Consider the following 16,913-nt stretch of genomic DNA (forward strand, 5'->3'; position numbering starts at 1 on the left):
AAGAGAGAGAGAGAAAGAAAAGAAAAAGAAAGAAGGAAGGAAGGAGGGAGGGAGGAAGGAAGGAAGGAAGGAAGGAAAGAAAAGAAAGAAAGAAAGAAAGAAAGAAAGAAAGAAAGAAAGAAAGAAAGAAAGAGGGAGGGAGGAAGGAAGGAAGAAAGAGAGAGAGAGAAAGAAAAGAAAAAGAAGGAAGGAAGGAGGGAGGAAGGAAGGAAGGAGGAAGGAAGAGAAAGAAAGAAAGAAAGAGAAAGAAAGGAAGGAAGGAAAGAAAGAAAGAGAGGGAGGGAGGAAGGAAGGAAGGAAGAGAGAGAGAGAAAGAAAAGAAAAAGAAGGAAGGAAGGAGGGAGGAAGGAAGGAAGGAGGAAGGAAGAGAAAGAAAGAAAGAAAGAAAGAAAGAAAGAAAGGAAGGAAAGAAAAGAAAGAAAGAAAGAAAGAAAGAAAGAAAGAGAGAAAGAAAGGAAGGAAGGAAAGAAAGAAAGAAAGAAAGAAAGAAAGAAAGAGAGAAAGAAAGGAAGGAAGGAAAGGAAAGAAAGAAAGAAAGAGGGAGGGAGGAAGGAAGGAAGAAAGAGAGAGAGAGAAAGAAAAGAAAAAGAAAGAAGGAAGGAAGGAGGGAGGGAGGAAGGAAGGAGGAAGGAAGAGAAAGAAAGAAAGAGAAAGAAAGGAAGGAAGGAAAGAAAAGAAAGAAAGAAAGAAAGAAAGAAAGAAAGAAAGAAAGAAAGAGAAAGGAAGGAAGGAAAGGAAAGAAAGAAAGAGAGGGAGGGAGGAAGGAAGGAAGGAAGAGAGAGAGAGAAAGAAAAGAAAAAGAAGGAAGGAAGGAGGGAGGAAGGAAGGAAGGAGGAAGGAAGAGAAAGAAAGAAAGAAAGAGAAAGAAAGGAAGGAAGGAAAGAAAAGAAAGAAAGAAAGAAAGAAAGAAAGAAAGAAAGAGAAAGGAAGGAAGGAAAGGAAAGAAAGAAAGAGAGGGAGGGAGGAAGGAAGGAAGGAAGAGAGAGAGAGAAAGAAAAGAAAAAGAAGGAAGGAAGGAGGGAGGAAGGAAGGAAGGAGGAAGGAAGAGAAAGAAAGAAAGAAAGAAAGAAAGAAAGAAAGAAAGAAAGAAAGAAAGAAAGAAAGGAAGGAAAGAAAAGAAAGAAAGAAAGAAAGAAAGAAAGAAAGAGAGAAAGGAAGGAAGGAAAGGAAAGAAAGAAAGAAAGAGGGAGGGAGGAAGGAAGGAAGAAAGAGAGAGAGAGAAAGAAAAGAAAAAGAAAGAAGGAAGGAAGGAGGGAGGGAGGAAGGAAGGAGGAAGGAAGGAAGAAAGAGAGAGAGAAGAAAGAAAAGAAAAGAAAGAAAGAAAGAAAGAAAGAAAGAAAGAGAGAGAGAAGGAAGGAAGGAGGGAGGGAGGGAGGAAGGAAGGAAGAAAGAGAGAGAGAGAGAGAAAGAAAGAGGGAGGAAGGAAGGAAGAAAGAGAGAGAGAGAGAGAGAGAAAGAAAGAGGGAGGAAGGAAGGAAGGAAGGGAGAGAGAGAGAGAGAAAGGAAAGAAAGAAGAAAGGAAGGAAGGAGGGAGGGAAGGAGGGAGGAAGGAAGGAGGAAGGAAGAGAAAGAAAGAAAGAAAGAAAGAAAGAAAGAAAGAAAGAAAGAAAGAAAGAAAGAAGAGAAAGGAAGGAAGGAAGGAAAGAAAAGAAAGAAAGAAAGAAAGAAAGAAAGAAAGAAAAGAAAGAAAGAAAGAAAGAAAGGGAGGGAGGGAGGAAGGAGGGAGGGAGGAAGGAGGGAAGAAAGAGAGAGAGAGAGAAAGAAAAGAAAAAGAAAGAAGGAAGGAAGGAGGGAGGAAGGAGGAAGGAAGGAAGAAGAGAGAAAGAAAGAGGGAGGGAGGGAGAGAGAGGAAGGAAGGAAGGAAAGAAAGAGAGAAGGAAGGAGGGAGGGAGGAAGGAAGGAAGAAAGAGAGAAGAAAGAAAGGAAGGAAGAAGAAAGAAAGAAAGAAAGATAGGAGGGAGGGAGGTAGGAAGGGAGTAAGAAAGTAAGAGGGAGGAAGGAAGGAGGAAGGGGAAGGTGGAGGAAGGAAGGAGTGAGGATGAAAGTTTGAAAGAAAGAAAGAAAGAAGAAGAAGAAAGAAAGAAAGAAGAAAGGAGAAAGGAAGGAAGGAGGGAGGAGGGAGGAAGGAAGGAAGGAAGGAAAAGAGCTTCCAGAGTTCAGGAGAGAGGCCAGGGCTAACACTTGGAGAATTTTTGACGTTGGAACAATATACAGTTGTTAATTTCGTTCTCATTTAAAACATTGTCATGTGTCTAATTTGCACTGTGCACTGAGGCTGCAAAGACCAGAAACCCCCAATCCCTGTCCCAGATGCTGGATGCTAGGGGAAAGCAGACAAAGTCGTGTGTCAGCCAAGTGCTGGGGGCACCAAGGTGCAAAGGGGACAGTAAGGACTCACATCTCCTGTCAGAAGGGGCAGCAATAGAGAGAACCCGGCAGTGCCCTTGAGATGTCCTGAAAAAGAGTGGTGTTTATGGAGGTCGAGGGCTAGGGTGAAACCTTCCAGACAGAGCAGGGGCAGGAGCCCCCCGACCACAAAAGGCCTTAGCTGGGAGTTGAATGCCGTGGGAGTGAGCCATCAGAAGCCCTTGGCCACTGGCCCGATGTGAGCAGACCATCCCCAGACCTAGCAGTCTGTGGGAATGGTGGCCCCTGGGGGTGTGCAGGGCCACCTCCGCGTGCCCATGATGCAAGGTCTCCAGGCCATTCTTTGTGGTCTTTAAAACCGAGAAACAAAACCTCTAGCAGTTGTAACCACCCGGGCTGGTGGAGCCCTTTCGCAGAACGGATCTTGTACTAGGTAACCGCACGGCCGGGAGGGTGAAAACAGGCAGCTCCAGACTGGGTCCGGGGACAGATAGGTTGCTTCTGCATTCCAGGACCACCGGTGGGGAGAGCGGCGAAATGCGAGGTCTATATCCATGTAGTCATGGAGCCTCGGTAGTTTGGTTTCTGAGCGAGGTGTCATTTGCCGCGAGTCAAAAGCTTTTAGAGTTGCTTCAAACGACGTTACACAAATAAAGCGAATAATCCTACAAATGAAGGAAGGAATCTGTTCTCTGAGGCGCCGGGCGTTATTTGCCTGACTTGCACAGGTATTTCCGATCCGTTACAGGCCTCCACTTTTATCTTGTTTGCTGCCCTATGACAGTTATTGTAAGTCCACTGGGACCACCACCGAGTTTCCATTAGCTTTCCTCACTTTTTTATGGCCTGGCTGAGGCTCCTCCCAAACGGCAAAGAGTTAACTTGTCATCAAACCTATGAAATCACAACGATACGTGAAAGATTCTCTTCGAACAGTGAAAAATCCTGACTGCTGCTCGCTCGTCTAAGGGACAGTTTTTAGTCGTCTACTGCAAATACGTGTTACAAGGACCGGTCTACGAAACGTCAACTTGACGATGGTGGGTCCAGCTCCCAGATCCATTATGGCGTTGGCCTTTCTTCCCTAACGAGTTTGGCAGATTCCTTCTTTGTAGTCCTTCATGCTGATTAAAACCTATTTATTTATACTTTTCACATGGGTAAAGATCATTGAAGAGAGGGCTGTAAGTTCTATATTCTTTATAATAACCGTAACTGACTTTCTTCAAGCTGTTTTGACAGCCGAAGGTCATTTGAATCTTGATAAGTTTGTTATAAAGAATGGAATGTGCTCGGGGCGCCTGGGTGGCGCAGTCGGTTGGGCGTCCGACTTCAGCCAGGTCACGATCTCGCGGTCTGTGAGTTCGAGCCCCGCGTCGGGCTCTGGGCTGATGGCTCAGAGCCTGGAGCCTGTTTCCGATTCTGTGTCTCCCTCTCTCTCTGCCCCTCCCCCGTTCATGCTCTGTCTCTCTCTGTCCCAAAAATGAATAAACGTTGAAAAAAAAAAAAAGAATGGAATGTGCTCCATTTTGGAAATGGAATCATTTTGGCAGGAAGAGACAGGAGAGACCCCAAACCACCTAACAACGGGATTCCAACAGGACATCTATTCCGCTTCTCTGAAGCCCCCTTGGTTTTCATTCGAGGCATAAATCGGAACCTTATATCTTTCTTTGGAGTAGGAAGTACTTCAGACAGGGGGGAACAAGAAAAAGAAAAAGACCGGTGTCGCCACCTCACTGGGAAAAGAACAGAAGGTTCGGGAAGAAGACGTGACATTTACTGATTACAACTTCAGACAGATTCTTCTCTTATTTGGACAGCAAATAGTTAATATAGTATCTGGAAACCATGATGGGGAGCCCCCCCCCCCCAGCACTAAAAGAACATACGCCCATAAATCCTGCCCTGGCACTTCTTCATGATCACAAAAGAGTCAAGCTGGGGACAGTGACAGAGTGTCCAATTCTTCTCAAGTGCACCAGCCTACTTTGCACCTTTCTGTGTCACCCCGTCCTCATCCCCCGCGCTATCAACATGCAGACGCTGCTTTCCACGCATCACAACTTTAAACTCAAAAACTCTGCCTACAATAGTTCAGTACATTTTCACAGGCCCTCAGTGTAACTCTGTCTCTCTTTTTTTTTTTCCTGTACCTTGTCTATGGCGCACGTGAGCAGACCTCTCCTAGCCCCCAGACAATCCACCCTTTTCTCCTAAACGGAATGTGTAATTTTATTTTTTTTTTATTTTTTTAATCTTTATTTATTTTTGAGAGAGAGAGAGACAGACAGTGAGAGCAGGGGAGGAACAGAGAGAGAGAGAGACACAGAATCCGAAGCAGGCTCCAGGCTCCGAGCTGTCAGCAGAGAGCCCCACGCGAGGCTCGAACCCATGAACTGTGAGATCATGACCTGAGCCAAAGTCAGACGCTTAACCGACTGAGCCACCCAGGCACCCCCGGAATGCACAATTTTAAAAAGATTCATTGAACGGAAGGTTAAAGATACTAACGTCTGGATAGTTTCAGGACCAGAATGATTGTCCCTAAACATAGACAGTGTTTGTATGTTTATAATGTTTAACGACTTGGAGAAACAATTGATTTGTTTAGTGGGAAAATACATGAGGTTCATAGCGCATAATGTCAACGACGTAAAAATGCATAGAAAAGCAGCCAGAACAAAAGGGATGCTTACATAAATTATAAGGATAATAAAAAAATGCAATCAGAGCAAACATTCACTGAGCACTTACTGATGCCAGGCCGCATTCTGAGAAATTTGTATGTATTGATTCACTTAACACTCACTGTGCCCTTTCCAGGTGGGCAACATCGCTGGCTTTGTTTTACACACAAGGAAACCAAGGCACAGAGAGCTTAAGTAACTTGCCCTAATCAAAGAGCTAGTAACTGTCAGAGCCGCCATTCAACCCCGGCATTGCCTCCTCAGAAATGTTATACCATCTCTGTACTGATCGTACGGTCTTATTTTCGCATCCCAGGAGTTACTGCAAATGACCTTGGTTCTGGTAACCATCTAATTAGAAGGAGTGGCTTCAAGTGATTTGCTCCAAAACCAATCCCATTATGGGAGCAGATGGTGTCCCAAACCATACTGCTTGATATTCGTTAATTCCATACAGTCTTTAAAATTGTGTGAGTCAGGGGGCACCTGCGTCGCTCTGTCAGTTAAGCATCTGACTCTTGCTTTCAGCTCAGGTCATTATCTGGTGGTTGGTGAGCCCCGTGTCGGGCTCTGTGCTGACAGCTCAGAGCCTGGAGCCTGTTTCAGATTCTGTGTCTCCCTCTCTCTCTGCTCCTCCCCCACTCACGCTCTGTGTCTCTCTCTTTCTCTCTCAGAAATAAATAATCATTAAAAAAAAAAAAACTTTGGGGCGCCTGGGTGGCGCAGTCGGTTATGCGTCCGACTTCAGCCAGGTCACGATCTCGCGGTCCGTGAGTTCGAGCCCCGCGTCAGGCTCTGGGCTGATGGCTCAGAGCCTGGAGCCTGTTTCCGATTCTGTGTCTTCCTCTCTCTCTGCCCCTCCCCTGTTCATGCTCTGTCTCTCTCTGTCCCAAAAATAAATAAATGTTGAAAAAAAAATTGTTTAAAAAAAAAAAAAAAAAAAACTTTAAAAAAAGGTAAACTTTTAATTGTGATATGTTGAGATTTTCCTGTGGCTTTTCTAGTTAAAACCGTCCCTTTGAGGGGCGCCTGGGTGGCGCAGTCGGTTAAGCGGCCGACTTCAGCCAGGTCACGATCTCGCGGTCCGTGAGTTCGAGCCCCGCGTCGGGCTCTGGGCTGATGGCTCAGAGCCTGGAGCCTGTTTCCGATTCTGTGTCTCCCTCTCTCTCTGACCCTCCCCTGTTCATACTCTGTCTCTCTCTGTCCCAAAAATAAATAAACGTTGAAAAAAAAAATTTTTTTAATAAAAAAAAATTAAAAAAAAAAAAAAAAACCGTCCCTTTGAGTCTCTTTGAATATCAGCCGGAATAACATTAACCACTTCTTCTCTTAGTGTTTGTCACCCATTAGTTAATGTGTTTGTGTCAGGTCCAGAACTGTTCTCAAAGGTGAGACCTGACCTCCGTCTCTTGGGGATGGATTGGTCATCTCTTTAGGTGAGAGACTGGGTTTGGCTCCTTGATGGAACCCTACCAGCCACATGATCGATCTGCCAGGCGTAGGAACACGGCATGGTAGAAGAGATTCACCCCCTGCCTTTGCCAGAGATGAGAAGCTTGAGCTATCAGCTGCCTGACTTTTTATCAGAGGCGTGCTTGGGAAATGGTATTTCTGGAGGATTTTTGGAAGACGCTGCGGTCTGTCTGTGCCTCTGGAACGGTGCACTCTTTCGAGGGACACTGGTGCTGCACAGAGCAACTTGCCACTGCGGGACACCGTCCTCTTACCTGGGGCGCCTTCCAGGGAGCTCACAGGAGAGGGTCCTCTGGGCTCAGTAACTTCTGTGCACTCCTCTTACACTTTCACCCGGTGATTTTTGGTATAGTGCTCACAGCTCCGAGCTAGGGGACCTGCAAGCTGGTCTTCCCCTAGAAAGTAGCAAGTGTGGTTCTGTGATGAGTCCTGGGAGGGCAGGAACCACATCCTGTTCATCCGAGTCCCAAACGCCAGACTTAGCACACAGTAGGTTCCCGTTATTGAGCGAATTTCTAAGTAACGATAACATTTTGAAGTTCCTCGCTTCGTTTTCTGTGCGGCTACCCTGAGAGAATGAAAATACATTTTCAAGGCACATCCTAGGCCTGCGTGTTTTCCCCTTTTTGCTTCGGTTCACAAGAAGCTCTAAAACCAATAAACAGCTCAGCTCCAGTAATCGTACGATGCCCGGACCGCACACCCACTGCCTAACTAGATCTTGACTTTTATTCAGTTTCTATCTTCCATGATCCTGACTTCTGTCAATCTAATCTTTAAGTTTTACTAAAAGCTAAACTTCTTCAAGTCCTTTGCTGAAAACCTCTGTCTTCCGGAACAGACATACAGATTAGGAGGCAAACGTAAATAATGGTCCCCCACCAGCGTGTTCTAAGACCAAAGAGATCTAGACTTAAAATAGACCCATACATAGACACATGTATTCCTACCTTATCTTTCTCAATTAAAACACTCCAGGAAATAGTCTTCTCTCTTTGAGGAAAGCAGAACACAAAATCCTCACCCTCCTCTGCCACTCAGCAACAACCCGTGGCTTATAGACTGAGGGTTTCAATTTCTTGTTATCATTTCGGCACCTAGTAAGAGCTTAAGCTGATTGACCACGTTGATGAAATGTAAGTAGCTTCACAAGGAGAGTTTAGAAAGATGTGTGTCTGCTGCAGCTTGACGCTCTGGGAGGGTCAGAGCCATGTTGGGGTTCGTGGAGGAACAGGAAGTATGGGAGCACTGAGTGTAGGCATCTGTCCCATCTGTTTTGGGCTCTGGTGTGGTGGCAAGGGCTGCACTTGTGAGCTTACGCGAAGCGCCTTCGGGATGCTTTGCGGAATTGTGTTTCGCTTGCTCACTTTTAAGGTTGACCCACAGGCTGACAGCCATCAAAAGTCATTAATCTGTTTCACCTTTGCAAATTTTTCAATATGATAGATGGCAATTAGCCTACAGAAACCCATTCAACCCCCATGCTAGAGCTGTGTCGTGAAAATTATGGTTGGTGGGGGGAGGGCTGGGGTGTCATTTGTCCCCCAAGAAGGAAAGGGCGTGACTCGCGCACACCCCCGACCCTGTGCCCGCAGAAAGCGCTGGTCCCCTCCTTTCCCCGGATTCCTGACGCCCCCCGCATGGTTGTGTGGGTGTGGCCAGGCCAGTTGTGTGGAGGGCCACCTACAGGTGTGCACCAAGGGTGTGTTTTTTACTGTTTTAGCTTATTGGACAGCAGTTTACCAATATTATACATTTTACAATCCTTCTTTTTTTTTGTTTGTTTCCTTTAAATCCAAGTTAGTTCATGTATAGTGTAATGATTTCAGGAATAGAATTTAGTGGTTCATGTCTTACACATGACACCCAGCGCTCATCCCAACAAGTGTCCTCCTTAATACCCGTCACCCCTTTAGCCCATCCCCGACCCAACACCCCTCGGGCAACCCTCAGTTTGTTCTCTGTATTTATGAGTCTCTTATGGTTTGTCCCCCTCTCTACTTTTATATTATTTTTGCTCCCCTTCCCTTACGTTCATCTGTTTTATATCGTAAATTCCACAGATGAGTGAAGTCACTGGATATTTGTCTTTCTCTGACTGACTTATTTCACTTAGCATAATACCCTCTAGTTCCATCCACGTTGTTGCAAATGGCAAGGTTTCATTCTCTTTGATTGCTGAGTAATGTTCCGTTGTACATATATGTCACATCTTCTTTATCCATTCATCAGTCGATGGACATTTGAGCTCTTTCCATACTTTGACTATTATCGATAGGGTTGCTATATAGACATCGGGGTGCATGTGACCCTTCGAATTAGCACTCCTGTATCCCTTGGATAAATACCTAGTAGTGCAATTGCTGGGTTGTAGGGTAGCTCTGTTTTTAATTTTTTGAGGAACATCCATACTGTTTTCCAGAGTGGCTGCACCAGTTGGCATTCCCACACAATACTTCTAAAGGAACTTTTTTGTTTTTATTTATTTTTTATTTTTTAATGTTTATTTCTTTTGAGAGAGAGAGAGAGCATGAGTGGGAGAGGGGCAGAGAGAGAATCCCAAGCAGATTCCACGGTGTCCGCGTAGAGCCCAACATGGGCTCAAACTCACGAACCGTGAGATCACGACCTGAGCCGAAATCCAGAGTCAGAGGCTTAACCAACTAAGCCACCCAGGAGTCCCAAGGAACTTTTATTTTTAAAGCAAAAGACAGCTAATCAGTGCAAGGCAGAATGGTGCAGTAGTGAGTACACTGAATTGGGACATTTGTACTAGAAGCTTTGCCTCTGCCACAGAGCAAACCCCTGTACCTCTTAGGTGGGGTGATGCCCCCTGGTCCTGTTAGTTTTAAGCCTCTGTGTTTCTCAACTGGATCTGGATTGGTGTTTTATAAAGTCAGAATGGAAAATTTAAGAATGGTCTTTTGTATGAGAAAGGACAACTCCAGCATTTATGAGAAATGTTGTAAAACCTAGCAGGTACTGTCCTAAGATTGAAGCTTTCCTCTTACCATTTTGTTAAATAGTTTTCTTTCCTGGAAGTGATTAGAGGTGGTGAGTATTTCCTGCTGATCAAACTACATGGAGATTGGCATGTCCCAGGGCAGCTCCTCGAGTGTCCTTGCCACTACATTTAGGACCCTCACACTGGAGACCAGCTGTGCTCTCTGTCCTGTGGGCACATATAGATCAGCCACGAGATGGGAAGAGAAGGCTCTTCCTCGGTGTATTACATAATGCACCAGGGAATCATCCGTTTTATTTATGAGGAAATCATTGCTTCCAGTGGATTTTGGCTTTGCTTGGTTCCAGACTCAAATCCTTCATGTAATGTAGGGAGGGAACAGTAGAGACTTGGAGAAAGATACTAGGATTTAAGTGAAGGGCAAAGCAGGCCAAGGTCAGTCAGCGGACATCTCTAAGATAAACAGTACTGAGTTTGTGGGAAGCAGTTCAGAAAAATCGGATCAAAAGAACTCAGTTAATATTTACATAGTGGAGAATTAAATTCATTGCCCCGGGAGGGATACGGGCAGCAGAACGTATGGGACCGCCTGGAATTTAGAGTAGGGGGCACTGAGGAATAAGATTTTATTGTTGTCACCAAGAGAATCCAGGTGAGAGATTTCTCTCATCTGAACTGATTCTCTCATTGACTAATCTTCTTCCTTTAGACAAACTTTAGATGCTCAGGCAAACAGTGATGATTCATTAGGCAGTTCGAGCGAAATGGATGCATCACCGTGCAAACACACAAATGCCTTATTTCTGATTCACTCACTCGATATTTATTGAAAAGCGCTGTGTACTAGGGCATGAGAAAGAACAAACAGAACAACAAAGGCCTGGACCTCGCCCTCAAGGAGTTCAAAGGCTTGGCGACAGTTTTAAATATAGAGACCCTTGAAAAGCTGAGAGCTCTTACCCTCTGAGCACAGGTAGCACTGAGGGCTGGCTGGCTGGCTGACCTGGGAGGTCAGGCTGAGCGTGGAGTTGCCTCAGCCCGATTGTGATGGATGAGAACAAATTAGCCAGGCGACAGGGGACAGGAAGGCAGCAAGCATAAAGCGTCAAGGCATGAGAAAGCATTGCTAACGTTCTATGTTAACAGTGATCACGTGTGCAAGCAACAAGATTCAGAGGAGTGTGAGCAATGACACTGGGCAGGAAGGCAACACCCAAGTCATGCGAGGCCCTGGGGGAAGGTTCGGAGTCAGCGCTTTATTCTTCAGGGCCTGGGGATTTGAAGCAGAGCAATAAATATCATGATTGTGTTCACATTTTAGAAAGATCACTCAGGCAGCAGTCCGGAGGGTGGAATAGAGAGAAGAGAGATTAGGGGCGTGAAGGCCTGGTAGGGAGGTGATAGTTGTTACAAAGGCAAATACACGCGTCTAGGCTGAGGTCTAGGGAGATGAGAGGAGGCAGCCGGTGGGTCGAGTGACCTGGGCTGTATGAACAGGAGACGGGAGGAGAGATTCAAGAAGGGCTCACGCTTCTGACCCCTTCCTCCCTTAGGTCTGTTTGTCTTTTACTTAGATAAGCAGTGCAAAGAGGAGCAAAGAGCTTTATAAGGAAGATAACTGTGTTGAGAGAGCCCAAGACCACCCTCAGGCTCCACGAGACACCAGAGTCACAGACTCTGCGAACAGTCACGCTCAGGGCTGTGGTTTATGACAAGGGACACAAACACAGTTCGCAGAGGGAAAAGGCACATGTAGTCAAGTCCCGAGGACTCCAGCCGCGAGCTTCCAAGAGTCCTCTTCCAGTGGAATCACACTGGACGTGTTTAATCCCTCCAGCATCAAGCTGTGACAGCACGTGTGACATGTGGTCTGCCAGGGAAGCTCATTAGACACTCGGCGCCTGGGGTTTTTTTCTGGGGGCCAGCCGCATAGGTACCCTCTGCCTGGCATGTACCGAATTCCAGACTCCAAAAAAAAAAAGCGGGCGCTCGGGATAAACCGTGTTGCGAGCCACCGTGAGGAGTTAGAGAATGGCAGGGACCCTCCCCAGATCCAAGTTCCAGGCACCAGCCTTGTAAGCAGGCCTAATGATGGCGTTCCCGGGCCTGCCGTGTTAACCGTTTTCTGCACGATAACGAATTGAGCTTCGAACACGTTGAGTGAAGCATTTGTTGTTAGTTCAAGTGAAGACGTTCACTGGACAACGGGGCATCGGATCTAGGGTACAATAAAGAAATCTGTGTCCTAAATTCAAGATTCTGGAGTCATTAACAGTTCAAAATAGTTATTAAAACCAAGGTCAGAGAGTGAGAAAGCCCAGCGTTGTGTTTCTGCAAATCATCATGCTACAGGTCCCGTTGTCCCAATACATAAACGAGAAAACGGAGGCCCCTCAACGTGCCGTGGGTGCACGGTCTTCTGTTTCACGTCTGTCTTTCCATGATGCTCTTCCCATCATACCACACCGTCTCTCGAAATGCAGAGTCATACATTGTCCATAAATAAACAAAATGGCATTTAGATTCTAAAGCAGACCCTTTGTAAGTTTGCTTCACGCAAGCCTGATTCTTGGAACCTGAAAAGTCAAGTTGGTCACTTCCAGGCCTCCACCTGGAAGGAGTTTCTGAGCAGCCTCTAAGCCAGTGACTCATGTCCGGTCGACCTGGGGTTATCAATAAATTACTAAGACCTGTTTCTCCTCTTTACTCTCGTGTCTGTTCAATAAACATTTATGTTTCCAGGCACTCTGTTAGCCGTACTTAATATCCTGGGCCAGCAGCGAGATAGATAAGCGTGATACACGGGTTAGGAGTATGTTGGGGGCAAGAGTGAGCAGGGCGACCCCCTGGATATGGGAAATGAAGATAAGTCAAACTGAAAACAAGTTAATGATTTGCCTGAAGCCCCGATAAAGGATAAGGTGGAACTTGAAGACTGTAAAATGAGGTTGCTGCATATTTATTCGGTTTTGGATTTCATTCTTGGGTGGCCTAAAACTTGGATAGAGCAGAACGAGAAAGCAGTGGAGACTGTTGTTCTGCGAGATATCCATTGAGTTCAGCGCACGTCACTTGGCTTTGGTTCTCGGAAGTAACCTTGCTGCCTAAAACCTTCACCTTCTCTCATGTCCGCCCTGGCCTTCTTAGGGCTAGATTGGATGCATTTACCTGTGTCTGCTACTTTTTGTGTGGTTATTAACCGGCAATTTCGCATGACTCTAGGTTGTCTCCAGGGATACCATAAAGTACATACAAAATCAGACTTAATGGTAGAATGTCGACTCGAAACCAGGCTGCAGTCACCTGTAGCATCTCAACATAGATACGAAAAAACAATCAAAATACTTCCCTCTCGAATCTTTGTTCCTATCTGAGCTTCATTTGCTGTCTCATTTGTCATCAAAACAGTCTTTGTTCCTTCAGCTCTCCAACGTGATTAACTGACGCTGTGCAGCGTAGCCTAGGAAGAAGGCTGAATATTTTGTAAGATGAGTAATCCAGTTAAACACCCATCTCTCTTCTCTTTTGTATTTTACCAACAAATATGTCTTATGCAGATGTAAGAGCGATTTGCTTATTTCCCTGTTCAAACTTTTGTGCTTTTAGCATCGCATGTTTGCTTTCCATGAAGCAAGCCAAAAATAATATTGACAAATTCATGAAGCCTTCCATTTAATACTGTTGCAGGCTTATGCAAATGTAGTTAGACATTGAAGCAAGTAGGATTAAACACCCAAAGTCAAGAATGGGAAGGGGGAAGTCACAGCAGCCGTCGTATTATATTATCTGGCCTCAAATTGAAAATTAATGAAGTATTTGAAAAGATACCTTTAAAACCAAAGATCTGAATGTGTTCCGGGTTTGTTGTTGTTGTTGTTGTTGTTGTTGTTGTTGTCCAAGAGGGCAATAATTTGAATAAAGCACAGCATAATATTACAGTTGCTGCAGGGAGTTGTGACATTTTGAGGAGTTTAAACAATAATCAGTGTGTCTTTGTCATGAATCTTTCCACTGGGACCAGACCACTCCTGGATGAACTCACAGATCGAGAGTTTCTCAAAATACATAATCAAATTGTTTGTCTTAAAAATATACTGTTTTAAAGTCTTGGAAAATGAAAGAATGAAAAGAAGGTTAATTTTTGGCAAAACTCGTCAATTTGAGGAGTTGTCTTTGTTAAAAAACACTTTTCGCTTACGGACTTCACCTCCAAAAAATTTGCTTTGTTTTCATAAATCTAAAATGTTTCTCTTTATGCCATTTCTTAAATTCCTGATAAATTCCCTTGAAGTGTTAAATTGTTTTTAACTTGGAGAAAGGGGGTTGATATTTTTTTTCAATTGAATGAAAATCGGTTTAATACTCACCACTCTCCAACAACAACAACAAAAAAAAAGTAAAATATTAAACCAAATCATAGCTTATAACTTTTGAAGATAGCAAATGTTTGCTAATCCTGAAGAGTGTGTTAACATTCTTAAATGACCTCCCGCACATTTGTTTACAGTTTTGTACCTTTGATGTGACTTAATAGGAGTGTCTGAAATGCCACTCCCGGCGAACACCAAGGACAGGTTAGCCAAAGAAAGAGATTTTCAGGCAAGCGAATGAGCCTGCAGGGGACCCGGGCCCCTGGCAGCTTCTGATTGCCTTCCCACCTCCTTCCAGCACCTTCCGTCTCCAGAGCAAGCGCAGGGGCATATGACAGAGTCACCCCTAGCCAGTGAGGGCTGGCACTCCCTCTCAGAACTGTTGTAGTTGCAAATGAGAGCAGCTCAACTCAAACTTAGGCAAAAGGGGGGGAAGAAACTGACCCAAATAACAAAAACTTCTAGAGTTGTCTGGCTCTAGCCACAGCTGAGGTCAGGGTTCTGGCTTTTGCTCTCCGTTTCTCAGCCTGGCCTCCCTCGGACGGATGCCCTGCCTATCACGGAGTGACCTACTTCACACTTAAAACTCACTGTCTCGGAGGAAGAGGAATCTTCTCTGTCCTACCATCTGTATCTCAGGGTTCAGGAATCCCCTGACAGGCCCCGTTTGCCTCATGTCCCAGCCCTGACCCCATCACTGCGGGCAAGACAGAGGCAGACCCACCTACACCACGTGAGGTGGCCTCTGCGGTTACAGGAAAACCAGGATAAGAGTGCTTGTCAGGCAGAAACCCCAAAGGCTGTGTCTAGTCCGTGGAGCAAATAAGCACCTCCCATAGTCGAAAACTATGATCTGTTTATTATCTGTTATTGTCTGTTAATTTTTTTAAACATTTATTCATTTTTGAGAAACAGAAAGAGACAGAGCATGAGCAAGGGAGGGGCAGAGAGAGAGGAAGACACAGAATCCGAAGCAGGCTCCGGGCTCCGAGCTGTCAGTACAGAGCCCAGTGCGGGGCTCGAACCCATGAACCATGAGGTCGTGACCTGAGCCAAAGTCAGATCCTTAACCAGCTGAGCCATCCAGGCGCCCCTTATCTGTTTAGTTATAGGCAGAGGTTGACGGATATGAAATAGGAAGTCTTTTAAAAGCCTGACACTCAATGGATTCTGCCCATAGGAACTCATTTTCTACTTCAAAAAGAAGTCCCCATACTCATAAAGGTTGGCTAGCATTTTTTTTTTTTAATAATGATTTGCCTTAAAAAGAACCACAGAAAAAGTGGGTTGATCCTTAGTCTATTGCTGGCCCTTCCAAAAAGTCAGCTGCCAGAGTGCATCTTTGTTGGGATGATTGAGGACCCCCAATCCCGTAAGGTGTGTCCTCTCAAACTTAACATTTCTCATCTTATTCCCACAAAATTCCTACCTCTGTTCCTCTCCTTCCCTTCCTGCTCCGCATTACATATGCATATGTATACACATGTTACAGCAGTGTATATAGATCTCCGTAGTACATTTGAGTAAGTGTTAAAAGCGTAGCAATTTCATGATTATAAAGTCAACTTCTATTAGTTTGAGCACTTACACATATCACACACGGATCCTTTTTTTAAAATCACAATTTTTGGGGGGCACCTGGGTGGCTCAGTCGGTTGAGTGTCTGACGTCAGCTCAGGTCATGATCTCGCGGTTTGTGAGTTCGAGCCCCGCGTCGGGCTCTGTGCTGACAGCTCAGAGCCTGGAGCCTGCTTCGGATTCTGGGTCTCCCCCTCTCTCTCCCCCCCCCCCTCCTCTGCTCATGCTCTGTCTCTCTCTGTCTTAAAAATAAATAAACATTAAAAAATATAAAATCACAATTTTTTTTAGGTTCCTAAGGAATATGTGACACTTATTCCCTGCTAACACTGGAAATAAGATCGCATGTTAAACTTGAGTTACGTAGGTGACTGTATATGGCAGCACATACCTGCGGGTACTTGGGGAGGGAAATCTCTCAAACCCAGTGACCCAGGCCCACCATGTGGTCTCACTCCTTCTCCAGGAATTGGAACCTCGTGGCAGTCTGGCGGCTTGGCGTCCCCATTAATTCCTTTCTTTCTGCTGTTGCGCAGACCCCAGCCACATGAACTCTGACTGCGTCCCATGGATTGCACGTGGGCTCCAGTGCCTGGAAACAGTGGATGGTTATTTCTGATTGCGCGTTTGCAATTTTTGGTGAGGTTCTAAGGGACATCCACGTAGCACTGAGAAACAAGTTTACTCTCAGGCATGGCTGCATAAAAGAGGTGATTGATGCTAACCAGATAACACAGTCCTGATTCACTCCACTGGCAGCGGAGGAGGCTTCTGGGGAAACAAACCAGGATAACAGCTAGAATGCAGATCTCCTAGCAGTGCTGTGTTTTTGATCAGATCACAAGATGACAAAAGAAAGTTTATGCTGTCCCCCTGTCTGTGGCAACAGAGGCATGACCGACCGCCTGAACCCGCTGAAGTTAAAAAGCCACATTGTGACTTTGCAGGGCACCGATGCCTTGTGCCTAGTGACCCATTAAGGGGAACTTGAGCCAAGATCTTATCTTGGATGAAGATGGAGACACCTCAGGATTTTCCAGTATCGTTTTTCACTTTTATTCTTGGATGTGGTTAGTAACGCTACCGGGGCTTTCAAATCCTGAGGCATTTCCTCATGGCTCCAAGTAGCTGCTGCAGATCAGTTTCTTGAACTGAGGATTCAGTTACAACGTCCATATGCTTCCCAGCCCACTCTCTGACCTCTGTTCTTTTTCAGGACTTTTTCGGGCTTTTAATGTTTCCATTCGCTAATCCCAGGAGACTCTGTCAATACTCTGAGTATACAGCCCAAGTTATTTCTTTCAGAAGTTAACTCGAAATTTCTTAAGCTTCTTGGGAATTGCATAAATTTTTTAACTTAAAAATCATTTACTTACAACGTTCAGACAGTGAAACTGGACACAACAGGAACGGTAAAACTTCAAGGATGGTCTTCCGTAGGCCAGAAAGTAACCACTTTCCCCACACTTA

General features: G+C 45.3%; 1 protein-coding gene across 2 annotated transcripts in view; it reads left to right on the top strand.

Moving 5' to 3' along the window:
- Positions 1–16,913, top strand: part of MTHFD1L (methylenetetrahydrofolate dehydrogenase (NADP+ dependent) 1 like) — a 195,528-nt gene that overhangs the window by 150,389 nt on the left and 28,226 nt on the right. The window lies entirely within an intron of this gene.

Source organism: Puma concolor, chromosome B2 (genome assembly GCF_028749965.1).
Source record: "Puma concolor isolate L17-30 chromosome B2, mPumCon1.1.hap2, whole genome shotgun sequence".
In the NCBI taxonomy this organism is placed as follows: domain Eukaryota; kingdom Metazoa; phylum Chordata; class Mammalia; order Carnivora; family Felidae; genus Puma; species Puma concolor.